Source organism: Pavona decussata, unplaced genomic scaffold (genome assembly GCF_977016875.1).
Source record: "Pavona decussata unplaced genomic scaffold, jaPavDecu1.1 SCAFFOLD_243, whole genome shotgun sequence".
NCBI classification, from domain to species: domain Eukaryota; kingdom Metazoa; phylum Cnidaria; class Anthozoa; order Scleractinia; family Agariciidae; genus Pavona; species Pavona decussata.
Window position 1 is genome coordinate 260,528 of NW_028145648.1, and position 14,473 is coordinate 275,000.

Here is a 14,473-nt window from a genome sequence, read left to right on the forward strand (position 1 = left end):
CCTATGTAGCTTCAAAAATACCGTCGTTGAACACAGATTAAGAGGACATCAAAAGTCATCAGGCACAAATGACCTGTGATGTTGAACATACCATGGTTAAATCCAAGGCTCTATCAAATCCTCCAAACCCACTACAAACACTTGAGAGAAGCGCAGGCCTTTAAAGACCAATTTAGCCCTGAAAAAACATACTCGTACACGTAAGCTAGATTTAAAAAGGCTATAACACGAGCCAGGGAGTTGCGTAGCGTCAGTCTATTTACCCACCAAATTCTATACCACAGGCCAAGTCCAAATTAAAAAATCATTATTTTCACAAGAAAACTCCTACTTGCTTTTACCTCGAAAGATTTTCCAAAATAGAACTTTATTTGGAATTCACATTGAAGGAAGATTTTTTCAGTCAATTTTGTCGATTTTCGCGTGATTTCAGAGCAGTATAGCTACAAGAAAAAGCTCAGCAAGCGAAAACATAGCCTCCCATGCAGTCGTTTTTATGGAACTCGTATTGCCTCCTCCCCACAAGGAGGTAATACGAGTCCCCTAAAAACGACTGCGTGGGACGCTAACTCAAGTTTTCCTGGCGGGGACAGCTGCCCCCGCGCTATGTATGGCCCTGTCTTTGTTTTTTCATAGATAGTGACTGTGTGTATATACGTATCCAGCTTTCAATCAGCAGGGTTCTCCAGAAAATGTATAGTAGAAGGTGAAATAATTCAAGTAAGCGGTAATAGTTGAGATTTAAAGCGGCGCAGATGCGTGTCAGGGTAGGTATGGGAGGGAGTCTTGCTCCTACCCTAGGGGGGGGGGGGGTCTGAAAAGTGCATTTCAGTGCACTTTGAGCGACGAGGGAAAGCATTTTAGCCATGAGGATGGCACCTTTATTAACCTATATTTGCTTTATTGTATATCATGTTTCCATTGTACATACTATATCTTTATTAAGGTCAACTGATACTTGTCAGTTTAGTTGAATTTTCTCAAAACGTCACTCATTTTCATAGAAACTTTTAAGTCATTTTTCTGTGAAGGCACTTGTATTTGTTCAATTTGTTTCAAGTGATTAATGTGAAGTGCTCGGTGTAGCTTTATATAAAGTGAAAAGGGACTACCTTTAGGTCTCTTATTCCAGGCTGGGAACAGCGATTGTTGCTTTGTTCTTGTCATTTAACTATCCATTCCAACAGGCTAAGATTTTTCTTCGCTGGGATGTTGAAATGTTGAATGTTTTCGTGCTGCTGTCACGAATCGGTGCCCATGTGTTTCCCGCTCCCAGGAAACAAAATATGATCATGTTTTTCTTGTTATATAAACATGCCACTTTAAAAACCGGAAATTATTGAAATGAATATATATTTATGTCCCCAAAGATTTCAGTATGTGTTTACTATTATTATATTTTATCTTGTGGCTATCCAGGATTTGTTTTTATCCAACAAAAGTGTTGAGAAACAATATGACGGATTAATTGTCCCACTCCAAAAAAATTCTGTGAGTAGCCAGCACTTCTGCGACCACTAGATGGCGATTTTTGCCGGTTGCCAGAGCTTCCAGAGAACCCTGAATCAGGGTGAGAACTTTCAATAGCCATCATTATCAATCGAAGATTGATATCGATTGCTGATACCTCTCGATCGTGGTTATGCAATGCAAATAACAACAAAATGATACTAAAAGAACAAGAACAATAACAAATAATTTGGTATTTTTATTGATGTTAAGCTTCAAAGTTCAAGTTCAAAGAAAAAGAGGAAGTTGAGGCCAAAGAAGCGGTGTGCAACCCTCTAGTCTCGCTATCGCAATGCCATAAACATGAAGCAAAATAATCAACAAAATCAGTGTTTTCATAATTTCAGTTAATTGCATTAAGAAAGAAGCGTAATAATAAATCACAGAGAAAACAAGAAAAAAAATAATCCAGTAGCACAGAAGCAATCACTTTTGCTCCATAAATATTGATTGGGAAGAACACATGTAAATTTTCTGTGTTTTTCGTCATCATAAAACAAAGGCTCAACCAGCGAATTGTGATATATCATTGTTTGAAAGTGCTTTTCATCATGACGGTCATCGTTAGGGCATAACAGATTGGTCTTTGGTTGAGGTGAAGATTTCAAATTATTGACGTCAATAATATCCTGATCACTGAATAGTTCTTGTTTGATTGTGTTGTGGAACTTGAACCTGACAACGAATCTTGGTTACAATTAAACACTGGATTATCTTTCGCTCTCTCTTCCTTTAACTTGTTAAACATTCCGCCTGGACGTGACTGAACTCTGACAGGACTAGATGCTGAAATAATAATTAAAAATGTTTTACCAATTGAACACGGGTCTCGCATTGTTTACTAGTAATGCCATCTAATATGTTTGAAACGAATACTCCTCCAGGGATTCCTTGGGATTAGTGATTGTTATTGATTACTGTCGATTGCTATTGATTATTATCCATTATCTCAATCGATAACAATCAATGATAATTTTTCGGTGAGTTCGGTTGTTATCAATTACCGATTTCAGTCAATATAAATCGGTGATTCATATCTGTTTATATTGATTGTATCGATTGATTTCCGATGTTGATTTCTATCGATTGACTACACCTGGAAAATCACATATTCTATTTTCATTCCTGGCGTGATCAATCGATGAAACCGATAACAATTGATGGCAATTGATGACAATCAATAACAATTAATCGATTGATATCGGAAATTGATGTCCAATCTATGGCCAATAAATTTGTCTTATTTAATTGCCATCGATTGCTATCGATTGTCAACAATTTGCATATATTTTCGAAGGCTGAAAAGAAATGCTTTAACGGAAGAAATGGGAATTACAGGGTACGTATCTAAGCCAGGCTACCAGTTATCAGAAGAAATTAAGAACGCAATATGATTAATGCTGCTCTTAAAAAAAAATTTATTTCTTTTGCTTTTTAATGGCTAGATTGGTGCTATTAAGTCCCTTTGGAGGTGACCCAGTTGACCACAATCATGCCTCTTATTGATCATTTTCAGCACATTCCTGTGATCTCCTTTCTTTTGAGCAACAAATCGCTCACCAACCTCAGCATCAAATGGGCATTTGTGGCACCCTGGCAGATAGTCAAAACAACCTGACATATATTTCCCAATTTATTGTGCAAAAGCCAATTAAAAGTAACCACACGCACCAATTATTGATAAAAAATTGATTGAAAAAAGTCAGCTTGACAGCAAAAAATAGTCAAAAATAATTTATTGTGATCAATAGCAACCGATAGTAATTAGAGTTCAACTTTAGAGTTTGAGTTGATCTAAAATAACAAGTATATCATTTTTGTTTCTTTCTATCAACTTCAGTTTGTTTTTTTAATGCAACTTCATAACAATGGAAGTCACTTGGCTCTTTGAATTTGATTTAAAGGGAGAGTTTCACGGTTCGGGGCATGTGCGAGCGATAACGAAAGCGCTGTCAAGCCTTTTGTTTTTGGACCAATTAGAAGCGAGTACACAACACCGGCGGGATACAGCGGGCAAGTCTTACAACTTGCTGGCATAAAAATAAAACTGACCGGCCAGTGTTTCGGTCATGTTACAGAAAGAAACAAAAAGGCTGTCCGTGTAAAACACATAGGGATTTTTGTAGCACCGCTTCACGCGTGTCCCATGACATTCAAGAAATGCCAGAACTTATGAACTTATGCGAACGTATACAGTTTTATTTTAGTACAATGTGCAGTTCCAGAAAATATCCATACCCCCCCCCCCCTCACGGAAGGTCAATGGAAATACCGAGGGGGAGGGGGGTTAATACAATTTAACCGCTCCACAACGACCTCCTTGGGGACAGAAGAAAGTGGCCGTTGTGGAGAGGTGGCCATTATGGGGACGTAGGGGTGTAACATGACACCTTTTTTCGGGAAGTACAACATGTTTATTGTGCCAAGTTCATGCTTACTGTAGCCTATGATGGCAATCCAATCTTAAATAATATATACAGATAAAATACACAATAAAACGTTAATAATAGACGCTACGCAAAAATGCTGACATTTTATTATTCTTTTGTTTGCATTCAAATTTGCCTTACTAACCTCGTTCTTGAGTTCAAAAATCAAAAGAATATTTTACCTTGAACGAGGCTTGTGAGGCTAATTTGAATACAGACAAAAGAATGTTAAAATGTCAGCCATTTTTGCATAAGGTGTATGTTTTGAATCAAAATGTTAACAAGACGAAACGAGCAAGGTTCGCAACATTCGCTGTATTATTGTAGACAATTTATGCTTACTGCATTAAAACATTGAAAACACAAATTTATTTTCTTTCTCGAATTCATTTCATTCACGATCTGTGCCGAGACGTGAATCCACGGACTAATTAATTTTGAAGTTTTGAAAGGAGAACCTTTTGAACCTGTTCACAAAGGCGGCTTTCAATTCTTGTGCATGCAGCCAGTTTTCGACTGGGTTTTCAAAGTTCTTCAAAATTTTACTTCATAAATTAAAATCCAGCATCTTATATTCAATGTGCAACTTATATTCATAGCGGTTTCTTCGCGGTAATAGCAAACGTTTTTCTACAGAGGTCATAATGAAAATGGAATTTGCAAAGGCTGGTCGTTTTTAGGTGAAGAAGAAAAGTTGTAAAGTGATAGGGATAACTTCTTAAGCGCTCGAGAAAGTTATAAACGTAAACTACGCAACAACAAAGCATTAAGCCGTGTTTTATTGATCTAAAAAATCGACCAGTTTAGAGTTTTTTCCAATTTTTCCGGATATAATTTTAGCAAAAGGATAAACAAGTGAAATAGCGAAGTGTTGTAAATAGCTGAACTACTTTAAGGGTATTTGCTTCAATAATAATAAAAATTGATCGTAATAGTGTGCGTCGTCAATTTTCTTAGTCTAAATGGATTTTGAACTTCTGAGGGGTTTAGGGAGAAGGGTTTAAAAACCCGGAAATTCCGGAGGGGTGGGGGGTCATCATAAACCCTCTGGAACGGAAATTCCGTGGGGGGGTATGGATATTTTCTGGAACTGCACAATGTCGATATCTCGCGGCATCGACCTTTTTTTATTACGCGCGGTTCGAAAAGCTGAGAAGCTCCCTTAAACTTACGTACTTAAAGCCAGAATTTCATCAGCATTCAGTGATAAACTTGCTATAGTGTGTTCGTTCGATAGCCTGATTTTATTAGACCGGCAAGAAGGTGAAGAATGAGAAATGCGCAAGCTTCAAGAAGCGATGCGACCGTTTAGTAACAACAACACTGAGTGTCCTTCCGAGATGCTGGAATGCATTTGAGAAAACTCTGCCATGGTGGCAAATCAAAACTGCGTTTGCCATTCGTAATGATCATAATTTTATAGATAAATGAATACCTCACAGTAGATTTTGTAGTTTGCCGCAAATCATTTGGGTTTTTTTTTCTACTGCCCGCTTTTATTCGAGCCCGATAATAGACACCTACAACTAACTCGCACATTTGATTACATATTTATTTGCTTTGCGTCTCAGTGTTGTACAATTTTTTCCCTCCAAAGCAAAACACTGATGTTTGATGCTGTTTGTCCGTTGAATTCTCCGTTTTTGACAGTTGACTTCCATATGAACAAACAGTATGATTCAAATCTAGAAAATCCTTGCGAGTTCATCCAAAGCCAGTTGGTTATAACGTTGATTTTTGTACGGTTAAAAGTGTTTTAGCATCCAAAAAACGACATTTTTGTTGATGGGTCGTCAAAGGTGACGTCGTGGCCGACCGGCGACGGGACGTTCTGTGGACTCTCTGGAAGCACAGAAGTTAAAGCGGACAGAGTGGAGTGGATGTAGAAATCCTGTGTGGTTAACAAGATACGTCCACTAAACGTGGAAAATTGGTAAAGGGATAAGTCTGTCTAACGTAGACGACGATTTCGCGGCACATCGGCTTTTGCTGTAAATGGCAAATGTTATAAAAAGTGAACAATGAAGAGCGGATGATCCAAATTTGGGCCCGATTTCAACAGATTGTTCCACCACAAGTTCGCATCGAATTTAGTGTCGACCCATACAATTTATTTTTGAGCCAGTCTGCTCGCACATGCCCTTGACTGTGAACATTGGCCTTTAATGTTGGGGGGACTTTGATGCACCAATGGGGCAAACTTGGTTGAACCTCAAATTGTGGGGGTTGAACTTGAACGGGTCGAACTCAACATGGGGCAAAGCCTCCATAATTTGTCATCAGTTGATTACACTGGGTTCCGTTGAATAATCATGCCCATAGCTATAACACCAGGTATGCATTTTCTTTTGGTTTACCGTATTGCAGAATAAATATCAGACAATTTTCTGTTTTCTTTCAAGGCCCAGACAATAGTTTCTTAATTCTATTAGTTCTGAGATCACTAGCTCTACATGCCCTTCAAAAATAAGTCAAAAGATTTCTTTGTTAAGAACTACTAATTTCTTAACATAAAATTTGTTCTCCAATCTTGTGCCTCTTGCTCATCAAGTTTTTTTAAGTTTCAAGTTTCTTTATTTGCACATAGTAATTTATAACATTAATGCAGGGAACAGGGATTAGAAAATGTGGAGGTGTGTAAACAAAAACCCATGGTGTTAAAAAGAGTTTATGCACCTGATCTCATACTTAACAAAAGATATCATGCATTTAAATTAACCTTAGATAGCGAACATGCATGGAAATAAACAACCAAAGGTTGTATTAGCAAAGGTAAATGAATAAACAAATAAATAAAGAAATAAATAAGTAATGAAAAAAGATAACTATACAGGAAGTCACTCTCAGGCTTCAGATTTTTGCATATATTGTTTTACTTATTTTCTAAAACTGTGAAGAGCTGAATAAATGGTTTCCCATTTTGAGTTGCGATGCGGCATAGGAGGACTGGTGCGTTGTTCTCCTTTGAAGGAATATTTCAACATTACGTGCTTTATAGGCTTGCCCTTCCAGTCGAAAAGTCTCCATGGGCGTCTTCGAAAATCTTTGTGTTTGGAATGCACCCAATATGCTTTCTCCAAAACGTAAACACCTTCTTCCATGGTGGTAGACGGTAGAGAGGAGTAAGTTGGTCATTATTTAATGCTGTACAAGGCTGTAAATGTACAAGGTTAAAATAGAATTTTTTACCAATTATTCTCAAAACACTTGTTTTACAAGAGTAGTAACTAGGAACTAGTCAATTAACAGGGCGGTCACTAAGATTTTAAGTTACCGGGTAAATACAGGCAATAGGCGGGGAATTAAACAACTATTGATTTCTTTTGGTTCTATTTTCCCTCTTTTTTGCGATGAAAGTAGCCGGGGGAAATCCCTGGCCCTTAATGACAGCCCTGAGTTTCTTTGTTGAATGGATTTGTGAATGCACGTTGGTTCAAGAATTTCTCATTCACAAATGGAAATGTGCAGTCGCATTCTGCAGAGTATGGATGACTACTGAATAGAAAACCGGATATCCCTTTACAAAAATCAAAACAGCAGAATGAGTGTACATTTGCCATGAAACTATAAAGGAAGCCACGATCAACGTGAGTTTTGGTTATCTGCATCCAATATATTTGGCATGTTACCTGTAGAAAATGTAATAATTAATACTCATTTAATTTCATTGGTCGAAAAGAATATCGTTGAGAAGTTACTGAACTTTCTCTGTCATTTAACAATACTTTCCAGCCCCTAAATAAAAAAAGCATTACAAGAGCTCAAGTAAGTCCAAGTTTCAAGTAACCTCTCAGCATACCCTGCACATTTGAACCTTCATATCAACTAGTGAAAATTTGGGAAATACAGGCCAAACCTTACTTTGTCTGCTACAAAATAATTATAAATACATAACTAATATCCTAAAGAGGTGTACAATATAAGAACCTTTTAGGATAAGCAGCAAAATGTAGGTTCATATATGCATGATTTTACTGTGTTGATTTTCAAAAAAGCTGTAAGCATGGTTTCAAAATTCTCATCAAAACAATTATTGGTTTAACTTGGATTTCAGGAAAAGTGATATTGCATTGCTTAGTTGAATCACTTCGGGCTGTGCTCCACGGCTGCAGGATTTTTAGCACAGTTTTAAAGGAATAATTTCTGTTTTGTCCTTCAAATATATTGGGCAGGTACTAAACATTTCTGGATTATCTCCTTTCAATGACTGATCTTTCCATTCATTAAAAATAAAAGAGACACGTCTCAAAAAGAAATGTGCAGTCGTAAAAGAAAGGAAGAAGTGTTGCAACCATACCTTGCAACATCTGAGTCTTCGTCACTGCTACTGTAAGAAAAGAAGGCGATGCTGTCAATGCCAGTTGTTTTTAAGTAGGAAAGCTACTATGGCCAACAAAGCCGAGTAGTTCAGCAAGACGTTGATAACAATTTAAGAGCTATTCTCCAGGAAAGTGAAGCAAAGTTGGAAATGAAAATTTTTAACCCCCCTTCATTTTCTGTGTGGATGTAGGTTACCTGAAGGGATGAACAGAAACAGCCATATTCGGATCGACAGGTGTGTCATTGCCGTGGTAACCGCACTTGATCACGTTGGCCTGAGTTCTATGTTTTGACCAAAAAATTCACTCTCAAGTAGTAAAAATAAACGAGTCTGGTTTTGCAGTGCATGTGAACCAATTCAAATGAAATTCACACAGATGGTAGAGGCACTCTCCCAGTTTATATAATTTTCTGTTAAAGTATTTTGGTCGTTCATGATGAAAGCACTGGATATATTCAATTTCGGAACAAGTATTAAACGATGGATCAGTACATTCTATACGAAAATTGAGAGCGCGGCGATAAACAATGGTTTCATGACCAACTGGTTTAGACCGTCACGAGGAGTGCGACAGGGGTGTCCCCTTTCTCCGTACTTATTTTGTGCTTTCCACGGAGATATTATCCAGCAAAATCGACAAGAACCAAGTATAACAGGAATCAAAATATTCGGGCACGAAATCAAATTGAGCCAATTCGCGGACGACACAAACCTTTTTTGTGCAAATTTTATCTCCGTTGAAAATGCTTTGAAAACGGTGGGAGATTTTGGGAGACTAGCGGGTCTCAAGTTAAACATAAAGAAATCGAAAGCAATTTGGTTGGGAAAATGGGAAAAAAAACAAAAGTTATCCTTTACAACTAAAATGGTTGCATAGTCCGGTTCGCCTCTTAGGAATTCATGTCTCTTATGATGAGAAGGGTAACAATGAACTGAACTTTAATCTGAAAATACGAAAACTTCAAACAAAACTGGATATGTGGAGATCAAGAGACCTTACACTATTTGGGAAGGTACTGATAATTAAGTCCTTAGTATTGTCACAATTAATTTATTCAGCTTCAATTCTTAATGTTCCCGAAGATATCGCAAGCACAGTGAAAACAAAGCTTTTTAGTTTCTTATGGAAAAACAAAAGGGATAAAATTAAACTAACTGGGCTCTACCAGGATCTGGGAAGAGGCGGAATACGTATGGTAGACATCGACATAATGTTTAAGGCTCTAAAATTAGCCTGGATTCCAAGATTACTGACTCCAGGGAACTAAAATTGGAAAACAGTTCCTGATTATTACCTGAGAAAATTCGGAGGTTTGAACTTTTTACTGAGGTGTAACTACGATGCGAAATACATAAAATCTATTCCACTGTTTTACCGAAATATTCTAGTATACTTCAGTGAATTAAAACCTCTTTACAGCTTTGATCAAGCACAAAATATAGTTCTATTCAACAACAAAGAAATACTTGTTGACAGTAAAACCATTTTTATCAGGGAATGGTTTAAAAAAGGTATCCTGTCAATACAAGATCTCTTAGACAATACCTGTCAACCAATGTCCTACCAGGGATTTACGAATAAGTATTTCTGTAAAACTAACTTTCTCCAATACTATCAAGTTATTAGCGCTATCTCGAAGCACCTATTAGCCAAAGCAAAATCAACGAAGCCAATTAATAAAGAGTTATATTCTGATAATAATCTTAGTCTACAATTAAATGAATCAATAACTCTATATCTGAACAAAATCAAGACTATAGCGACTTCTATAGGTTATTATGCACAAAAATCCAGACAACAGGTCATTCTGGGCCACAGAGATGGAGCAAAGATCTTTCCTTGGATGAAGATAAATGGGAAAAAATATTCACCTTCCTAAAAAGCGTCTGTAGAGAGACCAAATTAAAGGAATTTCAATATAAATTAATCCACCGAATTGTGGTCACCAAAAAGGAACTTTACCGCTATGGAATCAAGGAAGATGATGAATGTATATATTGTGGTGAAAAAGACTCTATTGATCATACTTTTAGAGATTGTCATTTCGTCAAGATTTTCATTCAACGGGTTATCAACTGGTTCAATATAGAAAACAAGATCAAGTTCAATACGTCTAGCGAAGAAAGACTGTTCGGCATCCTCTCGAACTTACATGAAAAGGTACTAGTAAGGAAACTCAAATATACCATGTTATTTATGAGATACTATATTTACGCGAACAAACTACACAACAAACCAATTCTCCTCCAAGACTTCGTCGATAAAATGATGATTAAATACAGAACTGAAATGCTATAAAATAGGCATGAAAAATAACTCCTCTGACTTGATCAATGGAACTTATTACGTCTTGCGTTTTTTTTTTTTTTGGTGTTTATGTGGGTGTGTGTGTGTGCGTGTGATGTATTAGAATTGTAAGTGGTGTAAGCATTGTAATTATTAGTAGTGCGAGCAATGTATGGATGGCATTGATAGTATAGCTAATATTGTAAATAGTGCATAATATCAGTAGTGTTTAGTACTGTAAACATTTAATATATGTGTGTAAGGCAGATAAAAAGAATAAAATAAAAAAATAATAATAATCAAGAAGACAATGTTCGTCTTACTATGTTGCCTGTCAGCCATTTTGACAAGCAGGAAAAACAAGCAGAACCATATTCGAAATTTCTCCGAAAGTACTATTTCCCAAAAAACCAAATTAGTAGCAGAGCTTACATAGATATTGAAGTTTCTAAATATCATAAAATCTATTTGGGGAAAGTTATATTCTGGCCATGGGTGTTGAAGACATCCGAGGTAAGTTGCAAAAAATTACAAAATTGGAAATTTTGAGGGCTCCAGTATTTGGGTCAAACAGGCTTTAGATAGAGAATATAAGCTTCAGAGGTATTTTCTATCATCTTATCTGTTATCTACATTTCATTGATTAGGTTTTGGCCAACGAATTTGATGAAATATAAATTAAAGCAAAGCCTACCTTGCAACTTTTGGGAATTTCTTCAGGATGCTTTTGTCGTATAGTATGGGTCTCTTCTCAGTTCGCTCGCTCCATTTTCTTGACCAAATCTTGCACAGCCTCTAGCGGAAAGGACAAATCTAACTGGCTACCCTCACGGAACATCTACTTTTAGACCAAAGACGATGATGCATTAACCCGAATAAAGAACAGTCGAACAGGTCAAACACAGTCGTGTGTCGAGTATCGAAATTATTCATCAATACAATCCATCCAGGAAGTTAAATGGATGCATCAAGATCACAGCTAAGCAAATGCATGCCTGCGACGATTCTGAATAAAGTCTTTGGCTAAATTGAGCCGTATATTCCGTGGTGCATGGGATAAAAGGACGACTTTTGATCCGCTTTTATGACTGTTTTACGGTGGCGAATAAAGAGGACAAAATAAAAGCGCTTCACTGAACGTTTTACGCAACCTGATATTTGTCCACATAATTATAAGATTGTACATATCCATGGAGCACACGTCAGATTTTTTGCCTGTGAAAATCTGAGAAATTCAGCGACAGACCGACATTATGGCCGAGCAATTTCCTTCGTTTGACTGCGGTTTCGAGTTTCTCAATGATATTGTAAACACTAACCGATGGTTATCGAGCTCTGAGTTTGTATCTGTCCAAGTTGAATCCAAAGTGCGAAGCTCTCTTTCAGCTTCCTCGAGGCGACTGGACCGAAGCAAACAGGGCCATGCAAACCGTATGGTACGAAAATCGTCCGCTCAGTGTTAACACTCCGGGCACTATGATGAAAGGGATCAGCGAAAAGGCAGTGCTGTCCACCGTCTACACAAGTCATTAGAGAGCTTAAGCATAAGACGTTCTTGAGGTCACGAACGTCAGGGATGTGGCGCGGGCCTGGATCGAGTACGGCGTTTTTGGCGCCAAAACTGAAGGTTAAGCAGCCGACGTCCTCCCACAGACGTCTCCTGTTGGTCGTGCAGCGAAAAGTATAAATAAAAGATGTCTTCGCTGAAAGATGCGAGAGATAGGGCTTTAATGAGCCACATTCAGGGCCTAATTACGGATAATAATAATAATAATAATAATAATAATAATAATAATAATAATAACTTTATTAATGTGTCAAGAAATGTAGCTGAGGGAAGAAGTCCCCTCTACTAATAGTGGACACCTAACTAAATTCTAGGAAATTCTAAAAAATGAATTAAGATCTACATATCATAAACCATATTAGTAAAATTTCATACATCAATCGCAAAAAATCATGTAAACCCTTGTCATTCTCGGCATAGGTTGCAGCCTCGACAGTTACTGACATTTGCTGCTAGGGCAGTAAGGTCCTGATTACGTATGACTCTTTTGAATTGCTTCAGAGAGGGTTGATATCTTCTTCTAGGAGTGAGATCATTCCACAGTTTAGGCCCTAGGTAACGAAGTGAGTGTTTTCCATATGTCACCGAAGAGAATCGAGGTTGAACAAATTCTCGCTTCCTTAAGTAATACGAACCACTCTCTAATTGGAAAAGATTACAAAGTCTCTAAGGCATTAATTCATGCTTAATCTTATACATGAAGATGGCAATGTCCTGCAATCGTCTGTTGTATAACGATGGTATGTCTGCTTTTGCCAGTAGTTTCTCGTAGCTAGAATGTTTGTCCTTAAAAACTGCCCTGAGTCCTCTTTCTTGTATGAATCTAGAATCCAGAATTTTCATACGATATTTACGACCGATTTGACTTAGATGAAATCGATGAAGCCGAGTGTAAAGCTGAATTCAGAATTGAAAAGAGAGATATCCATCTCTTAGCAGATCCTCTTGGTATGCCAGCGACGTTGAAATGCCCACAGAGAACTGTTGCCGGAGGTATTGAGGGCCTATGTATGCTCTCAAAACAAACGAGATTTCCTTGCCGTTATAGCGATATGATTTATCGCTTTGGAAGGCCAGTTCCCATACTCAGTATGGTCACCAACCAAGTTGTGGATTATATCTATCAAGCTCACGCTCACAGAATCAAGCAATGGAATAACCAGCTGCTTAATCCTGCCTCACTCCAGCTCTATGCCGACGCTATTGGAAGAAAAGGTGCTGCTCTAGAAGACTGCTTTGGGTTTGTGGACGGAACAGTTCGCCCCATAAGTAGGCCCAAGGAACACCAGAGTACTGTGTATAACGGCCACAAAAGAGTGCATGCGCTAAAGTTCCAGCCTGTGACCATACCAAATGGTTTGATTGCTAACTTGTACGGACCCGTAGGTAAGCAGATTTTTTTTCTATTTTGCAATAATCTAAAAACAGGTCGATAGAATACTACCGGATTCCTGATTACAGTAAAACTACAGATCTTAAAATCCTGCGGATTTCCCCGTTAATACGACCATGTACGTCGTCAGGCACGACGGTTTGATTTGTAAATTGGCCTTAAAATATTTTTGCTTTTTTTTTCCTCTAAACGACAGCCTATTGAAGCTAACTTTACTGTTACCCAAATTATGTTTTGCTAGGCTGTAATATATTTCACAGGTCTCCTTTCTGGGAGATTCATTTTCAAGTACTCTTATAATAGCTCGTTTTGATTAATAGGCCCTCTTTTTATCGTTGCTGTTTCAGAAGAAAAAAGACATGATGCAGGAATGCTGAGAGATTTGGGTTTTTTGGCAGATTTGGAGCTTCATGCCATTTCACCCACTGGAGAGCCTATGTGCCTGTACGGGGACCCAGCTTACCCCTTGAGGGTCCACTTACAGGCACCATTTAGGGATGCAAGGCTAACCCCAGAAATGGAGGAATTTAATCAGTCAATAAGCCGTGTCCGAGTTTCTGTCGAGTGGATCTTCGGTGATGTTGTAAAGTCCTTTAAAGCAATGGATTTTAAAGCAACTTAAAGATAGGCGTAGTATCTGCAATAATACGAAATGCTATAACTTGCTTGTATGGCGACCAGACGTCAGAGTTTTTTGAGCTGGAACCTCCTACACTAAATGAATACTTTTCTTAAACAATTACCATGTGTGATTTTAATAATCAAAGGGAAGCATTTTCCTTATCCCACACTTGTTCTTGTTCAATTTCTAAAAAAAAACATTAAAACATGTATATTTCATACAACTGCAAGTAGGTGACCAAACCCTAAGTAAGAAATCTGAAACAAGACAGTATGCTTTTAATCATGACAATGGTTCAGCCAGTAACCTTGTGATAGATAGTAACTTAAGTGTTGAATGCTTTCT

At 37.6% G+C, this 14,473-nt stretch overlaps 1 long non-coding RNA gene and 1 pseudogene across 3 annotated transcripts in view; both read right to left on the reverse strand.

The window, feature by feature from the left end:
* Positions 1 to 2,832: 2,832 nt before the first annotated feature.
* On the reverse strand, positions 2,833 to 12,275 carry LOC146457427 (uncharacterized). 2 transcript variants are annotated; one of them, XR_014858465.1, is made up of 3 exons: positions 11,241 to 12,275; positions 8,236 to 8,262; positions 2,833 to 7,092 (listed from the first exon to the last, which is right to left on the reverse strand). It is a non-coding gene; the product is annotated as an uncharacterized LOC146457427 (long non-coding RNA). The 2 variants fall into 2 exon arrangements; XR_014858464.1 differs by having other exon boundaries at positions 8,236 to 8,265.
* A 2,104-nt stretch (positions 12,276 to 14,379) lies between these two features.
* Positions 14,380 to 14,473, reverse strand: part of LOC146457428 (uncharacterized) — a 1,861-nt pseudogene continuing 1,767 nt past the window's right edge. Inside the window, exon 3 of the transcript XR_014858476.1 lies at positions 14,380 to 14,473. This exon is cut by the window's right edge and continues 782 nt beyond it. The product of XR_014858476.1 is annotated as an uncharacterized LOC146457428 (transcript).